The sequence below is a fragment of the Temnothorax longispinosus genome, unplaced genomic scaffold (genome assembly GCF_030848805.1).
Source record: "Temnothorax longispinosus isolate EJ_2023e unplaced genomic scaffold, Tlon_JGU_v1 HiC_scaffold_671, whole genome shotgun sequence".
NCBI classification, from domain to species: domain Eukaryota; kingdom Metazoa; phylum Arthropoda; class Insecta; order Hymenoptera; family Formicidae; genus Temnothorax; species Temnothorax longispinosus.
This window is the reverse complement of record NW_027270530.1, coordinates 1-5458: the sequence shown is the minus strand read 5'-3', so window position 1 is coordinate 5458 and position 5458 is coordinate 1. Positions and strand designations below refer to the sequence as shown.

The window sequence follows — 5458 nt, the reverse complement described above, 5'->3', positions numbered from 1 at the left end:
ATTATGAACCATCTATTCATAGTGAGAGTTCAAATAATACATATACATATGATATTGAAAATGGACAAAATTGTGAAATTAATGATTTAGAAGTTGCTAACGAATCTGATATATCGCAGAATTGTTCAGAAAGTGCAAATGAAAACAATGGATTAGTAGAATACAGAACCTGTAAAGATGATGGATTATTTGTAGAATTGTCTCGAGGGCCAAAAGGAGATCAAAAATCTAATTTTTGCTTTTACTGCAATACTATGCAAACTAAAATTGCTCGGCATCTAGAGTTGAAACACAAAAATGAAGAAGAAGTAAAAAAGTTCTTATCACTTCCAAAAAAATCTAGGGAACGGAGAGAAGTGATAAGTCAAATAAGAAAAAAGGGTAACTTCAAATTTAACACACAAGCAGATGTAAATAGTGGTTCTATGATTGTTGTAAGAAGACCTACTAAAAGCGAGAAACAATGCGGTTCTTACTTTTTGCCATGTTCCAATTGTAAAGGCCATTATGCAATACATAATCTCAGGCATCATTATCGTATTTGCGCTAAGAAAAAAGATACAGTTCGAAACATATTGAAACTAGCACGAAGTGCTGCACAATCTGTTCATAATCGAGCAAGCATGAAATTAAGAAAAGATATTCTTCCAGTAATGCGACATGATAATATTTACAACTTAATAAAATATGACTTACTTATTATACTATATGGAAATTACCTTTGTCAAATTCATAGATTACAGCATTTAGGAGATCACATACGACAACAGTTACGACTTGTTGGACGATTTTTAGAAGCAGTGAGATCAATTGAACCAAAAATAGAAGAATTACAAATGTTATTTGATCCAAAATATTATGATATCGCTATAGAAGCAGTAAATATAGTTGCTAAATATAATAAAGATACAGAATCATATGAAATACCATATAATGCTACAACTTTAGGTACATGTTTAAAAAAATTATGTAAGATCTTAATCAATGAATTTATTAAACAACATGAATATGAAAGACAAAAACTAGCCAAAAATTTTCTCAAGATTTTAGAAGTTGAATATGGTAGTACTGTTAATAAAACAGTTGCAGAAACGAAAAACAACAACAATCGAAAAAAAATAGTAAATCTCCCAAAAACATCAGATATCAAAAAGTTAACTGACTATTTAGAAGAAAAAAGAATATCTTGCATGCGAGAAATAAAAAATGAATTTACCTTTCATACTTGGAAGTCACTCGCTGAAACAATATTAATAATAATTCAAGTCTTTAATCGGCGCCGAGCAGGAGAAATAGAGAGAGCTTATATTGTTGATTATAAAAATTCTATAAACATTACAGAAAAAGATGAATTATACAAGAAGTTACCAGAAAAAGAAAAAAAATCTGCTCTAAAATACATTCGTTTCATTATTCGTGGCAAATTAAATCGCAATGTTCCAGTCATTTTAAATACAAAAATGAAGGAGACTATAGAAGTAGTGTTAAAATATCGAAAGTTGGCAGGAGTAAGCTCTAAAAATCCATATATATTCGGATTACCTGGTACAGATAAAAATCGATTTATGTATTTAAGGGCGAGTAAATTGATGCGTGAATTTTCTAATGCATGTGGAGCTGAGAACAAAAAAAGCTTACGAGGAACTATTTTACGTAAAGATATGGCTACCAAATGTGCAAATTTACCAGATACTGAAATTTCTCGTGTTGCCGATTTTATGGGTCATCATAAGGATATACATAAAAATATTTACAGACAACCTGTACCGGAATTAGATATTTTAAATATGGCCCAAATTTTAGAGAAAACTCAAGATATATCTGCATGTAACACTACAAATTCTACAAACAATATTGATACTACAAACACTTCGATAATATCTGACAGTACAAGAGATATTAATACTTCAGAGAATAGTATTAATAAAATTCAAAGCACAGGTATTTTAATAACTTATGTACAGTTTTAGAGTAATTACGAGAAATGTAAACTTTTAAAATACTATATTTGGCAATTATATTAAGTTGCACCATATGGGATTATTGATATTCAATATCTTTGATAACTCGATTTTTATTTGCGTTTAGTCTAAAAATCCTAAATTTGTTCAAAAATAGAATGCACAATTGATGCTAATATTGCATACTTCGATGATATTTATTTTTTTAAGTATAGCATTTTTGATAAATAGAAACAGCAATTTTATATGATGCAACCTAATCTATTATATATCATAAATGAGAAAATAAAACTTTATTATATATTTTTTTTTCATGTAAAATTCATTCTTAATAATATAATCGAAGATGAAACTGAAAGTGCCACATTGCCACATGTTACAAATTCAGAGAAAACTTTGTTAAGACAAAAGAATATAAATAACCATACTATAAAAAGAAAAAGTAATTCACAAAGAATGTACTGAAAAAAGGAAACGGTGCAGTAAGTCACTTTCAATATTGTAGGATAAATAAAATTATTTAAAAAATTGTAAATGTTCTTTTCTTACTAAAATTATTACTTATCTTAATTTCTGACAATATATTTTTTAATTTATATGTACACTTATTTCCATTTTCGACAATATTTGTACATAATAATTTATCGATTTGTACATAATAATTTATTTTTAGCACCTCCTTATGGAAAGACCAGAAGAATACGTTGGACGGAAGAAGAAAAAAAAACAGGTTTTTTTCTATTTGGAAAAATTATTAACAAGTTTACTAACAATCCTTCTTTAGAAATTACATTACCTCCTTTAAAAGAAATTTCATTAAAAACGCGCAACACTATTTTAAAACATCGTCGGCCAGCAGTAATAAAGACTTGGATATACAATCAAATTTCTGTAAAACGCAAAAAATGCTAAACAATACAGCGGTACTAAAGTATCATTATCATCAAGATCATTATTCGGTGAAATATTGGTATGAAAATATATAATAGAGCATCGAAGAATTAGATATATTATAAAAATGTTTCCTTTTATGTTTCTTTTTTTTTTTTAAGTTTATTTACTTTAATAATCGATCTTGAGAGATTATATATAAGTTTAGAATTATGTATAAGCTTAAAAACATTTTTTTAGTTTTTATAATCTACATACTATACTATAATAAAATGCTATTTTTTTACTTAGTTAATCAGATAAACAAAATTGAACAATAAAGAGTAAGACTGATTAAAAGAGTGATACAAGTGGAATATTAATTTAGAAACTGTAAAAGAAATATTTTTATTACAGTATTTTTATTATAAAAATATTTTTTGTTAATTATTGAAAAAAATTGATTTATTTTATTAACATATTTTGAGAAAACATTTATAAAAATATTTCTGTTCTTGCTTGAAAATGTATCATAATTTTAGTTCTTATAATACACAAATAATAAAATATATTTTTAATTTTAATTAATTAAATAGCATGTATATGAAAATCAAGGCTATGTATTTTATATACTATTATAATAATAAAATCAAACAAAATATAGAAACGTATAATGAACTTTTATTTACTTGTTCCTTTTCGCTAAATTTTACATTAACTAATTATTATGCTACGATTACTTTATGGAAAAAAGTAATAATACTTTCAAATAATATACGACAATTTATTTAGATACTCTTACTTTTTAGAAAACAAGAAAGGTGTTGTTTTAAAAGTTGCTCACATACCTATTGTATTATATATTATGTTTTTATATTGTACATTATGTATTTCTATCTTATTTTTCTGTCAACATTGTTTAAAATTATATTTTTGCAAAAAGATATGAGTAAGATATTGCCTGATTGCGGTTACAAACATTAGTATGTATGTTAAATACAATAGATAATTGAAAGAAGAGAAAATATTATCACAGAAAGAAGTACATTAGTAAATTTAGTTGCTGTGTTAACAAAAAGAGAGATAACTAATATAATTATTCAATTTTAAAAGATTTCTTTACTTCTTGTTAAGTTATAACTCTCAATGCAAAAAATTTTAGATGCATTTTTGTTGTAGTAACTAATCCCTTTTTCCATGATCTTGTAACCTAATGATTATTTCCAGGACACAAGCAAATTTTTTATAAATAATGCGATAATAAATACACAAATGAATAATCTTGGAAAATTTAATTAAACAAAACTTAGGGAAAAAACGTATAGTAAAGAATATTCATTCACGTGTTTAATATCACATTATTTACAAAAATTTGTCTGTGGCTTGGAAACAAACATATATATCACGAAATAACACATTTCTCAACAATTTCACGCATTTTACATATCAACATTTGGAAACGCCATCAAGCAATACAAACTCACAAAATACGTGAATCGACATCGTTTTCAGACGTAAATATTTATGTAACGCGTTAATTATTGAAAAGAAAAACAAAAAATATATTCTTGTGACCTAATGATCGTTTCCAGGACAAAACAAAATTTTAAAAATATGGTTATAAGAAACACAGAAATGAATAACTCGCTTCGGAAAATTTATTTAAAAGGAATTTAGCGAAAAAACGTACAGTAAAGAATCAATTAATCATTCATGTGTTTCATTTCACATTATTTACAAAAATTTGTCTGTGGCTTGGAAACAAACATTATATCATGAAGTAATATTTACACATTTTTCAACAACTTCACGCATTTTACGTGCATATCAACATTTGAAAACGCCATTAACTTACGTTTTTTTTTGCCGAGGTATGTAATTCTTAATAATATTGATAATGAAGACAATGTATAAAAACGTAATTCTATATAATAAAGGTATGCGACCGTTAAGGCCAATGCTTGAATTGTTTTCTGGAAAATTTATCGACATATTAGTAAAAAGTCACGAAAATTACTTGTATATTCTGTTTAATCTTCCAAAAAGCATTCCAGATGTAGAGACTTTCATTCTTATTATTTATGAATTACGTATTTTTACATCTTTATTGTCACCATTATTAAAAATAACACCTTTACGGAAAGACTTATGGTGACATTACCGAATCGCATTTACAAATATTTTGTGTACCATAAATGCGTTAAATCATCACAAATGATAGAATTACAATTTTGTAGCCTAACGTTTATTCCCAGGACTTAAGCAAATTTTCATAAACAATGTGAAAATTAAGAATCAATCTTGAACAACCATTTAATCTCGGAGTACATTTCTTCTTCGTTTGATCCAAGTATTTTCTAATTTTCTATTTAATTGTTCTATTTAGATGTTCTGATTAATTTTTCAGGAAACAATCCAGGCGTTGGCCTAGAAACTTGCACTTCTGTTATGTATGAATTACGTCTTTCTACGTTATATTTCTTGTCAACATTGATCTCAAGAACTATATCTTTGTGAAAAGACATGAATCGACATTGTTTACAGACGTAAATATTTATGTAACGCGTTAATTATTAAGAAAAAACAGAAAATATATTCTTGTGACCTAATGATCGTTTCCAGGACAA

The 5458-nt window shown here is 26.3% G+C and overlaps 1 long non-coding RNA gene across 1 annotated transcript; it reads left to right on the top strand.

Moving 5' to 3' along the window:
* Window positions 1-94: 94 nt before the first annotated feature.
* On the top strand, window positions 95-3168 carry LOC139824915 (uncharacterized). Its single transcript, XR_011735346.1, has 3 exons — window positions 95-1941; window positions 2308-2443; window positions 2635-3168. It is a non-coding gene; the product is annotated as an uncharacterized lncRNA (long non-coding RNA).
* Window positions 3169-5458: the final 2290 nt, after the last annotated feature.